The sequence below is a fragment of the Mustela nigripes genome, chromosome 1 (assembly GCF_022355385.1).
Source record: "Mustela nigripes isolate SB6536 chromosome 1, MUSNIG.SB6536, whole genome shotgun sequence".
NCBI classification, from domain to species: Eukaryota; Metazoa; Chordata; class Mammalia; order Carnivora; family Mustelidae; genus Mustela; species Mustela nigripes.
In genome coordinates this window covers 17,291,916-17,305,293 of record NC_081557.1, presented here as the reverse complement: position 1 = coordinate 17,305,293, position 13,378 = coordinate 17,291,916, and the positions used below count along the sequence as shown (strand labels likewise).

At 37.9% G+C, this 13,378-nt stretch overlaps 1 pseudogene; it reads right to left on the bottom strand.

The window, feature by feature from the left end:
* The window catches only part of LOC132011171 (NADH-ubiquinone oxidoreductase chain 5-like), a 73,516-nt pseudogene extending 60,938 nt beyond the window's left edge, over positions 1–12,578 (bottom strand).
* Between the last annotated feature and the right edge of the window lie 800 nt (positions 12,579–13,378).

Genomic DNA, 13,378 nt, shown 5'->3' with positions numbered 1-13,378 from the left:
TTTGGGCAACATTGTAATGTAGACCTGACATAGGCGATAAGATAACTCTCCTCAGGAATAGGAGAACTGGGGGGGGGGGGGTGGGGGGGTGTTCCAAACCCTTACATCTTACATCCAAAGAATATAGAGTACTCCTATTAATCAATTACAAAAATACAGAAAACCTAATTAAAAAAAAAAAAAACAAAAACCAAAAGACTTAAATAGGAATTTGATTTAAAAACATTTCCAAAGGTTTTTAAAATATTGGAAAAGATGCTCAAATTCATTAGATATCCATGAATGAGATTAAATCTAAAATTAGATTAATACACACATTTAACAATTTGACTAAAAATCACTGATAATACCAAGTGTTGGTAAAAAGACAGGCCAGCTAGAGCTCTCAGACATTCCCAATGGGTATGTAAATTGAAACAGCTGCTTTGGAACACTGTCATTTTCTAATGAGTATTGGACAGAAATTAATCTTATGAGGAAGCAATTCCACTTTGAGGTTTCGGAAATGTGATACATATACAAGAGCCTTGTAGAATGACATTCATAACTATTCATCAAATAGCTTCAAACTAAAAGCAATATATGTCCTTTAACATTGAAAAGTAATATATCAGTCACACAGTAGAATACAATACGTGAAAAAAAAATATCTGAAGCTATAAGCAACATGACAGATGGATTTTACAAAAATGATGATGAGCAAAAAAAAAAAAGAAACATGAAAGAATACACATCAATATTCAGTAATGTATTTTTAAAGGAAAAATCCAATGAGTATTTAAAGATAAATGCTGGGCGCCTGGGTGGCTCAGAGGGTTAAAAGCTAAGGCAGCTTAGCTTCTGAAGCTGTTTCTGTATTTTTGTAATTGATTAATAGGAGTACTCTATATTCTTTGGATGTAAATTGCTTTCAAGTATATGTTTCAATGCATTCTTGTCTCACTCTGTGGATCGTATTTTTACTATCAATAGAAAAGTGAATTTTAAATCAAATAAGTTTATCTTTGCCTTTATGTTTAGTAATTTTGTGTCTGTTTCAAGGCAGTTTACCTCTTTGATTATAACCCTCTCTGTTCTTTCTAGAGGTAACCACTGGCTATTATGACAATTATATTCCAGATCAAAAAATATATTTTTATGTACCTCTTTATGTACCTCTACATCATTTTTTAGAATTTTACTTGTACATAATATAGTGTGATGCTTTTTTCTTTTTCTTTTTTAATTTATTTATTTATTTATTTGACAGAGAGAGATCACAAGCAGGTAGAGAGGCAGGCAGAGAGAGAGAAGGAAGCAGGCTCCCCGCTGAGCAGAGAGCCTGATGTGGGGCTCGAACCCAGGACCCTGAGATCATGACCTGAGCCGAAGGCAGAGGCTTTAACCCACTGAGCCACCCAAGCGCCCCTCTTTTTTCTTTTTTGTGCATTGCTTCTTTTGATCAATATTTTATATGTATTCATGTGTTTTCACTGATCAGGAGTATTATAATACATGTACATGACAGTTTTACCTAAAGCTAAAAAGGACTTTCTGTAATTTATCTTATTGGCTTATTTGTCTTCCTTTGTATCAATATCCCACTGTTTTAATTCTTTTAACTTAAAATGTAGATTGATATCTGGTAATGCGTGTCCTCTAGTTTGTTGTGTTCCTTCAGTATTACCTGGACAATTCATGGGCCTCTGCGTTTCTTCCCCCCCCCCCAAAATTTTATTTATTTATTTTAGAGAGAGAGAGAGTGAGAGCACATGAGCTGGGAGAGGGGCAGAGGAAGAGAGAGAGAATCCCAAGCTGACTCTGTGCTGAGCATGGGGCCCTATGTGGGGCTCAATTTCATGACCCTGACTGAGATCATGACCCGAGCGGAAACAAGAGGTGGATGCTCAGCTGACTGAGCTAGGACCCCTGCACTCATGTACATTTTAGTTCAACTTGACAATTTCCATAGAAAGTGTGTCATACTTTGATTGAAATTGCTTTGATTCTGTAAATCAATTTTGGGAAATTGGCATCTCTAACATATTTAGTTTTTTAATTCGTAGGTATTTATATTGCTCAATTTATCTTAATCTTTTAGCATTGCTTTTAGTAATGCTTTGTTGTTATTGTTGTTTTTAAAGATGTTAATTGTTTATTTGAGAGAGGGAATAAACAAAAGAGTGAGAGAGGAGAGAGAGCATGAGCCAGGGGAAGGGCAGAGAAGCAGGCTCTCCCCTGAGCAGGGAGCCCAACCTGGGACTCGATCCTAGGACTCTGGGCTCCATTGGCTTAACCAACTGAGCCACCTAGGTACTTTGCTTTATTGTTGTTTTTTGTTTGTTTGTTTGTTTTTTAGATTTATTTATTTATTTATCAGAGAGAGAGAGAGAGAGAGAACAAGTAGGCAGAGAGGCAGGCAGAGGCAGAGGGAGAAGCAGGCTCCCCGCTGAGTGAGGAGCCTGACATGGGACTCCATCCCAGGACACTGGGATCACGACCTGACCCGAAGGCAACCACTTAACCAACTGAGCCACCCAGGCATCCCTGCTTTATTGTTTTTGTGATAATGTCTTGTTTTTAGATTTTTTTCCTAGGAATTTGATATTTGTGCTATTTTACTTATTGCATAGATTAAATTATCTAATTGTTTATAGCTAGTATGTGGAAACAAAGCCAGAATTTGTATATTGACCTTATATTCAGTAAGCTTGCCAAGTTTGTCAATTCCAATAGATTTTCTCTGGATAGTTTGCTTCTGTTTTTATATTTTCATGTACACATTCATGTCCTCCATGACGTAGCAGTTTTAGATCTTTCTTTCTTACCAATTCTTACATCTTTCATTTTCTTTCTTGCACCACAGCTGTAGTTAAAATTAATGTTGAAGAGTAGATAGTAAATATTGTTGTCTGTTACTGATTTCTGGTGGATGGCAATATTTTACCAGTAAGTGTGGTATCTGCTGTAGTTGTTTATAAATATCTTTATTGTGTTCATATTTTGAAAGTTCATTTTTATTTCAAGATGTAACTAATGTTGACAGAAAGTGGTTTGCCTATTTTTTAAAATCCAGTTTTAAAAACTTTCTTTTAACTACAACATTAAGTCCACTTTCATTTCCTGTAATTACTGACAGGCTTATATCTGACATATGAGTTTATGATTTTTATTTGCTCAATTTATTCTTCATTTTTGATTATTTTTAGTTTATTCTGGATTCATTTTCAAATCATGTTCCTAGTGATTTCCATAAAAATCCCACTACAATACTCTAAGCATCTGTAGTCCTGGGAAAGGGTCTGCCTCCACTTCTGTGCCTCCCCTGAGTCCCGCTACCACTTCTGGCTTTAAACATTAAACTTGCCTTTGGCTGGGTATCTCACAGGGATTACTTAATTTCTATAACCCCATAAGTCCTGAATTCCCAGGTATCTCCACTAATTTTGAACACAGAGGCTAATGTGTACATGGCTTAAGCCTTAGTCATACTTGGTGCTTCCTTTTGCCTTTTGATGCATGTCAATGTTGGATCATGTTTGTGTCCCCATCTATGTCTTTTAAATTCTTCTTATATTAATCATCTGCCTCTGTATTTGGAGAAGAGGATGTCATACAACATACAATCACAATTCCTATCTAACTGACATTTCTAACTCAGTTTCTACTGTCTGGATTTGGCGTGTTCTGGATTAGATGATGATGAGTTAAAGTGGTGGCAGTGAGGAGAAGCATCTCTACTTGAGACATACACTTTGTATCAAGTTTTATAAAATGCTGTGGTCGAACATGTGTGGTGAGGCATCAAAGAGTTGTAAAAATGTTTCTCAAACCAGAGCAACTGGATAAATTTAGTAAGTATCATTTATTGAAGTGGGAGAAAATGGAAGAGAAATTTTGCTTCTCTGGCGGTTGCAATTTGGTTCACTTCTGAACATGTTGAGAGAAAATATTTGTAAGACTTGCAAGTGGACATACCAAGCAGGTAGCTGTATACATGAGAAGTTCAGTAGAAAAATTGGGCTAGAGACAAATTTTGGAGTTGTCAGCCTGTAAATGGTTTTGAAAGCCTTTCTTTCCAGTTGATACATTTTGCTCTAGTCTCTTAGGTTGATTTTTCATAGTCACATGTATTTACTAATTCTGCTCCAACTAACAGAGCTTCCAGCTTTCTCTATTCAGGTTTTGAAACTCTACCTCCTTTATTTCACATGATTTCTGAGTTTTCTCTTAATGTTTTTATTTTTGTTTTTAAAGATTTTATTTATTTATTTGACACACAGAGAGAGAAGTCACAAGTAAGCAGAGAGGCAGACAGAGAGAGAGAGGGAAGCAGGCTCTCCGCTGAGCAGAGAGCACCATGCGGGACTCGATCCCAGGACCCTAAGATCATGACCTGAGCCGAAGGCAGAGGCTTAACCCACTGAGCCACCCAGGCACCCTTTAATGTTTAACATTTAAATGGAAAGGAAACAAGAGGGCTCATAACTAAATCCAGTGAACACTGCCTGACTTAAGAAAAAATGGATATGGGACAGAGTAGGTGGGTTATTTAGATAAATATTAGGCTGGAGCTTTTTTTCTGATTTTTAAAGATTTTTCTAACAGGGCTCAAGTTATTTCATATACATTTTGTTCTTTTAAATAGAAAGTCAAAGTTTAGATAAACCCTTCTTTTATAACTTAAAGCTTTTTTAGAGATACATCCCATTATAAAGAGCCATATTCTTGAACAAAATCAATACCTTAATTTGTTAAAATGAATAAAACCCAAAATTCCTTTATTGATTCTGAGGAGGAATTAAAATATATCATTCTATACCTCCTTATATTCAGATCCTCATTAGTGAAAACTGCCATGCTTCTAATCAGATGGTGGGTCATTTTTCATAACGATATTTAAGATGTAGGGTATGCTTATCACCCTGGGAGTAGAGCAATTTTAGAAAGTACAGCCTTGAATTCCAGCATTACTAGTGCAGTCATATTCTCAGGGTTTGAAGGAAAATGGAGAACTCCATAGTTATATGCAAGTATGTTTGTCACTTTTAGTAGCCCTTTCCCCCAAAACAAAAGAGAAAAGAAGAATCAGAAAATTAAGGTTTGTACCAGAATAGAAACAGTAATATATGAGGGAAAAAAATAGCATCTGGTTCCATATACCTGAATAAAAGTTATTTTATTCTGACTCTTAAGATATCTTATAATAATGCAGGTCTTTGAGCCTCAGACTTCTCTGTCATTTATACCACCAGGTGCAATGATGATTCCTAAATTAATCTGAGTCAGTGAAGTGAAAAATAAGGACACTTTTTGTTGTTTTAAAACAATGCAATGAAAAACTCGGAAGAATCTTGATAGGAAACTTAACATGCCAAAGTCCATTGCCTGAACTGAGTTTCCATCTCTGATATGAAAAGCTGCTCCTTAGTTCACTGGTGCTATGCCTGATTCAGTCTTCTGCTGAGTCTTTGCTACCGAAAGTGAGAAGTAGCTAATACAGTTTAATAAGTGCTATTATAACGAGCAAGCAGTCTCTAGACCCTGTGTTTGAAAAATCCAATAGGCTGACTTTGCATTATTTTAACTCTGTTAATTCAAGTGCCGTTTTTGAGGGAAGTGAGAGGTAGATGATGGAACGGAACTGAGGCTTTGTCTTTTTCCCTCTGTCATTTCCACCCGACCTAGGTAGAGGGGAGAGAGGCCATACCTGTAATAGTAATGCTAGGGACTTACTAAATGTTTAATTATGTTCAGATCTGTTCACTTAGCTTAGGAGTTACTGTCAGCTAGTTAATAGGACATTAATTAAAAAGCATATTCAGTGAGGTGAGGGTCATTTTCACCTGCAAGGTTTCTACCAGTCTTTGGAGCCCCGATGGAATCTCAGCTAATTAGCCATATTTCACAGAAGACCAAATCTTTGTGTCATTTAATAAAATGTATCTCATGACAGCAGCATAATGTATGAAGGAACAAAATGGTAGGAGGAGCCACCATATTGGCAGTGTGGCTGGATGTTAAAAGAAGAAGGTGTGTAAGAAAGCTTTAAAACTCTTTAAGTACAAGGGGAAATGTGCAAGCTCAAAATGTTTTTGTTTTTGTATTTTTAATGTGCTTTGTAGAAAATCAGGTTTAAATACTAATCAGTGTTTGTATTTGATTGGTAGAACAATTCCTCTTAATTTGCCAAGAATTCTATTTTAGTATTATTTGTGATTGCAGAAATTCAACCAAAATACTACTTTCTAGATTTAAGATTCTGATTTTGAAAGAATAATACATTTCAATAAATTTTTAAATATTTTGCATGCCCACTAAGAGAAGGTCACTGTTCCAGGGACTAAATTATAATTCTGTTAATGAAGCTATGCAGCTTGCTTATTGCAGAAATAGAACAAGATCCTCCATTTTGCAGTGATTTGCACTCAGTATTTTGGAAAATGCACATTTCACACAGGTGCATGAAGTTAATTTTAGCGACTAAAAGTTTTTTTTTTAAAGATTGTTTTATTTGAAGAGAGGAAGTGGGAGAAGCAAAGGGAGAGGGAGAAAAGGAATATCAAGCTGACTCCCCGCTGAGGCATGACTTTAGGACCTGTAGATCATGACCTGAGCCAAAATCAAGAGTCAGGGCGCTTAACCAAATGAGCCACCCAGGCACTCCAGTACTATAAATTTTGAATGGTAATTAATCATGGTAAAAATAAACGCTACAATTTAACTGTATGTATATATCAGATAGTTATTATGTTTCATATGTGCCACACACTGTTTCAGTGCATTCTAATCATTGCCTCATTTGGCCTTCACAATGCCCCTGTTATACTAATTTGCATGTAGTTACATAACTCATCCATAGGTCAAAGACATGGTGCGTATCTCAGCCTGAATTCAGATCTAGGCCTGCCTCTATTCCAACTACACCCTTTTAATGACCACCTTCTCTCACTTTAAAATAAAATAAAAATGAATACTTTTTACAAAGGAACTTTTTAAAAATATATATATATATATAACCACTATCTTACCAGTCGCTGTTCTTTGTATTCTAAAAATTGGTCATGGTGTAAACCAATAAAATGCTTCTTTATAAGAAACTGGAAGAACTTGAAATATGGGTACAAGAGGAAAACTATTCTAGAGTCAGATGTGAAAATCTTCATGCCAGATTGTCAAACTGGATTAAATTTCTTTGAAAAATGGGAGAAACGGGGCACCTGGATGCCTCAGTCATTAAGCATCTGCCTTCAGCTCAGGTCATGATGCCAGGGTCCTGGGATCCAGCCCCGCATCAGGCTCCGTGCTCCACAGGCAACCTGCTTCTCCCTCCCCGACTCCCCTTGCTTGTGTTTCCACTCGCTGTGTCTCTCTCTGTCAAATAAATAAAATCTTAAAAAAAAAAAAAAAAGATGGAAGGAAAGAAAAGCTACAAAACATGCAATCATCTCTTGCTCTACAGATGACCCAGAATTTCATTAATTCATTATATACATGTACTGGTACCAAAGTTCATGTGTGTGTGGATTGAGGAGCCCCAGAGCTCTGAGTTCTGGACTGGGCTAGCCCTTCTCTCCTCTCTGGCATTTAGAGTTTCAGCATCTGCCTTGGCCATATGAGTACAGTTCCCATCCTGCCCTTCATCCCTTTCTGCTTCAGTCTAAGACACCAATGTCCTGCCACACCCCCAGATTCTCATATTTTATGCACGTCCTGTTATTGCCCCATAGCAAAATCCTTTGTATCCCTAAGTTCTTCTGTCTCCTGCACCTTCTTGCTCTAATGGGATTCTGACTCTTTCCTAAGGATATGGTTTCCCCTGTGGCTCTCTCAAGGTATAACTACTGGTCTGCCATACCCTTTATACTTGGAATGAGGGTTATGTGTCTTGGGTCCTTACTGCTGTTTTCAGACTCTCCCTCCTCCCCAGATCCTCTGTTTTCTATCTCATAATCTTGTGCCTTCAAAGATTTCTAGCAACATCCTTCCTCACTGCAGTCACCTTGGGATCCTTGGATTACTCAGTTTCACTCCTCAGAGATCTTCGTTCCAGGCTCACAGTCACCCTCTCCAATACCATTCCAGTATTCATTTCTATACACGTGTAGGTGATTCCAATGCCATGGCTTAATCAGGGCTTTGTCTATCTTTCCTCTGATTATCTTGTGCTACTCTCACCTCAGTCATTCACTTGGCATGGTGATACACTAGACTTACCATTGACAAAACCTCAGTTCCCCTGGGATCTTAATTTCAAACTCCATTTCATCTGATATCAAATTACCACCTCCTGATTCTCCACTCCTGCGGGAGGTCCAATTCCAACGTTTCTTTAACAGAACCATGATTTAGAATTCATTGTTTCTATCTACATTTTATGTCTCTCCTCCCACAACATCCTATGTTTTAAAAAGAATGATTTAAGAGATTGAGTGTGTACAAGAGCTCACAAGGGCGGGTTGGGGGAAGAGGGAAGGGCAGAGGGAGAAGCAAACTCCGTGCTGAGCAGGAAGCCTGACAGGGGGCTTGATCCTAGGACCCGGGAGATCCCACCCTGAGCCAAAGGCAGACATTTCACCCACTGAGCCACCCGGGAGGCCTCTCACAACATCCTAATTTTTAAAAACTGGTTTAGATCCATGCTGCATCATCATACACTTGTCTCTCATCATTTATCATACTCACCTGGAAAATTCCAGCGCTAATGAAAATCCCTGCTTACGTGCCCTGTACTTAAGTGGCTGATTGTTGGAAAGGAAAAACTCACAATGCGCTGACAGGTTTAGATTTATGACACGAACCAGAAATTTTCCTTGGTGCAGCCCCGTCGTTCTGTTGGTTTCCTGCTCCATTCACTCTTCCATGGTCTTAGATAACTTTTTGCACTTTCTCTTCTCTTCTCAAATCTCCAAATCTTCCTATGCTCTAATCCATCTAAGGATTTGCCTTTGTATAATACTGAGGAAAAAAAAAAAAAAACAAAAGCTCTTCCTTCTGCCCTACTTGTCACATTTATGTTCCTCCCTGTATCTGTAAGAGAAACTCTTGCCTTCTTTCTCATCATTAGGAATGGACGCTCTGTACTTCCGAGGCAGCTTCTTTACTTGAACAGTTACTTCTTTCCTTTTTCAACTATTGAGGGTCCTAGATCCAAGAGCAAATCTGTTCCTTGCGGGATCAATTTCCACTTTTGACTTGAAAATAGAATTATAGTTTCTCCCAGCAAAGTCAAAACCTCAAAATATCTTGACCACACATTGCATTCCATCTACCAGTTCACATCTTGATTCCATACTTGACATGTTTAAAACCAAATTTCTGATCAGTGAATGACAGTAAATGATTGTCTAGTTACGCAGGACGAAGTCTTGGAGGTAGCATTTGAAATCTCTAAACCTCTGTTTATTCTAAAAGCAACCCCAATGGGTCGGTATTTATCCACCATGAAAATGTATGTTTTACCTTCTTTCTTATTATCTCCTCTACCCATATTCTTGTCTCAGTCACCACCATCTCTCTGTTAGATTAATGCAGTGACCCCAAAGGGCTTTCCTGATGCTGATCTTTTCCATTCTTCAAGTCCATCAAGCAGCCAAGATGATATTCGTAAAATTTAAGCCAGTTCATTGCTGTGCTCAACGCCTTTTCTTGGTTTCATATATCATTCAGTAAATAAACCAACATCCTTCCATGGTCTACAGAGCCCTGAATGACCTGGCCCGATGCTACCTCTCTGACCTCTCCTCATTCCACACTCCTAGATCAGTCTATGCCAGTCACACTAAAATCTCCAATGCTCTGCAGATGGACAAGTAGTTTTTTGACCTCAGGGCCTTTGCATCTACTGTTCCCTTGGCTTAAAAAAATTTTTTTTCCCTATACAATCTCAAGCCTTTATCCCTCATCTCTTTTAGGTATTTGCTTAAATATTTTCATATAAGTGAAGCATTTCCTGAACAGCATATTTAAAAGTGCATTCCTCTTGCCATATCTCTCTCTATCTCCTTTCCATATTTTAATCTTTTATTGTATTCTACCAGTTCACTATCTGACAAACCATAAATACTTTAAATTGTTGATGTCTCTTCTATTAGAATCTATAATATATGAGTCAGGTATCTTCGTTGTTGTTTTTAAAATTATTCTATCCCCAGCACATAAAATGATGCCTGCTGTATAGTAGGTGTTTAGTAAGAATTCAGTAAATAAATGTAATACACAAAATGTGATGGTACCAATCAGTTCAACATTCCTGTCTGGGTCTATCAGTGACAGTATAGGTTATGAGATATGGGAATGGAAAAAAAGGCACAGAGAGAAGAGAAATTGTCTCTTACTAATGTTACCTAGAAAGAGAAATGAGTATCTACACACAAAAACACAGCTTTGTGGAGCTGTGTTTTAATAGCTTTAATCGCACAGAGATGATCAAAAGAAAAAAAAAAAAGTCTTCCTTTTAAGAAATTAGTTTTGGACTATCGACAGTGTTTCCCAAGGAACATTCCATTTGAAGTTGTTTACAGGAGCTATTCTTAGGCATAATCTAGGAGAGGGATTCTGTAATACACAGGCTTGAGAAAACCCATATCACATTTAAATAGGTTTTTCCCATTATAAGATTTCTTAAAATTTTTAAAACTCAAATTTGTATTGTTTATCCTGTCAGAGGAATAATTTACATGCTGTTTTCAAATCTTGTGTGAGTAAATAATGCTTTTTTCATGAAGATATTTATGGAGTTTCCTTATCCGTATTGAACAGTATTTAACACCTATTATAGGTATTGTTCTAGGCATGGGAATATAGGAGGAACTAATCTATTAGCTCCCATTCTAATGGAGATTACATTTTATTTCCCACCAATAAAACCAAGAAGGTACAACAATACACCTACAAATACAAAGGCCTAGATCATATAAGCTGTTTCTCAAATATATGAGAGTATATTTTGCTATTTATCATATACTAGCACTTTTATTATTTTAAATTGTATATAATTTTGCTATCATATAATACACTCTTTAATAACCTTTCAAATTGCCGATACCCTCCCTGAAGAATCCTACATCCTCCACCACTGATGTCATCCTTGGCTCATGACTTGCTTTACACAGGGACATTTGAGGTGAAGTCATGTGTTCCACTTCTCAACGAAAGTCTGAGAGCCATTATACAGGTCTACCATCTCGATTTTAACTCTTCCATCAGATTGGCATGAAATAGATCAGAGGTATATTCCTTCGGTGTCGGTCTTAGGCAGTGACATTGAGCCATAGTTCACCCATGGCTGATCTCTTATAGACACAAAGGTGAGCACAAAATAAAGTTTTACTATAAACCTCTAAGATTTAGGGTCACGGGTTACCATAGCAATATATAGCGCAGCTCACTGATCTAAGAAATTTCAGAGATAGATTTACATTTTAGATGTGATTTGATTTGTAAGATGTTCATTATCTAGGCCTAGGGTATTCAGAAGAAGAGCTGGAATTCCAGGTAAAGAGTGCACGTGTGCAAATGTCTGGGGCAAGCAAAACCTGGTGGTTTTGAGGGACTCCAAATACTTTATCACCTCTACTGTTGACTTTACATACATTTTTTTTAAAAAAGCATCAGACTCTCTGCTCATCAGGGAGCCTGCTTCTCCCTCTTCCTCTGCTCTCTACCCCCAAGCTTGTTATCTCAGACACTCTCTGTCTTTCTCTCTCTTTCTCAAAGAAATAATTTTTTTAAAAAATAAAACTTTAATAAAAAATAAATAAAAATAAAAAAGCTTTGGGAGGTAGGTCAGTGCTATGTCATGGTCAATCTTATATATTAAGGTCTTCAGACTTTATCATATAGATAGATATTAAGGATCTAAACAGTGATAAGAGCAAAACTGGATTTGTCATTAAAAAAGACCATTCTTGCCCCAGGATCAGTGGTATACTGGACTGTCATGAGAGTCTGTTTGGGAAACACTGGCATTCATTCAACAGAGGAGTTGGGAAAAGTGGGGATGATAGTGGTAGAGGTAAAAGTATAAATTTGGGTGGCCTTTAGGTAGGAGAAGCAGGAAGACATAATGAGCTGCTGGAATCAAGAGGAACAAGCAGAAACAGAGGAGCAGAAGAGGAAGAAGATGCCGGTTGAAGGGTCGCACAGCTCTTTACAAATGTGAGAGACTATCCTTCCTGCCCCGCTCATAATGAGGGAGCAGGAGGATGGGGCAGGCAGAGTGAAATGTGGATTGTTTTCTTCTTTAGGTGAAACTGACAGCCATAGGAGGGAGGGGCTGGCTGAGGGGCGGTGCGTAGTGTTCCCTCTTCCGAGTTCTACAATTCCTTGTTTATACTGATAATGATTACCTGGAAAACCACTAGTCATGGTGGGCTGTGCCTAAAAACACAGTCCAGGGTGACCAGTGCTCTTACTAGATGCTTGATTCAATCTTACCTCATTGTCCAGTAACTAAGTTTCTCCACAGGGTTGGGGATAATAAAGACAGGATCAGTGCTCCTGCTCTCCTGACAGCCAGCATGAGAAGGACCGTAGCCTGCCCTGGAGAAGGTGGTTATTGGAGGCATACAGACAAATGCAGCACTTTGGAGTTTCATGCTTTCATAGATTACTCAATTCTTTCCTTAAAGAGAACTCGTGGCAGAAAATCTTCAGAAGAAAACTGCCAAAAACTCCTCCTCCCCATATTTGTTACCACAGACATGGTACTAACGCTTCTGGAGTATTCCGAGTTGTTTTGTCAATATCAAACTTTGGGAGTTCACCCACTTATGTGAACCTCATGTTTTTATTCATCACAACTGTGGATAGTGGAAGAATTTTAGGTCATTTTGGACACTGCAGTATCACCAATAGAAGAGTAATAGTTGATGCTTTTAAAGTACGGACTTTCAAACTGGAGAGACAAATTTAAAGCATCCCAATGAGGGGAAATGCTCTGCTTTGTTGATCGGTAAGGGAGTAAGGTATGGATTTGTTTTCAACAGGATCCAGACCAGAGAGGGAAGATCCCCAAATCGGGGCTGCGGGCTGTCAGATGGGGTATTTCATATGTATTAGAACAAAGAAAGGCAAAGAGATCTCAAAATCTGTTTGATTTGACATGTAACATTGAAAAGGGAATTTACAAGCAGAGAAATCACAGGTGGGGCAGAGAGAAGGCTAGGGTTATTTAGGAGTTATTTATGAGTGTCAGAGGAATGGGGAAGGGGGGAGAAAGGGTATTTTTAAAAAGAAACTAATTTATAGTGATACATTCAGTGGAAATTGGAGTAAGAATTGAGCAGCAAATACTAAAGAGGGGACAATGAGTGTAAAGAATTGGGATTTCCTCCCTCTGAGTGTCTAGAGAAAAATTCCAATGTTGGCAGTCACATTCCCTAGTCACCTGGCTCTA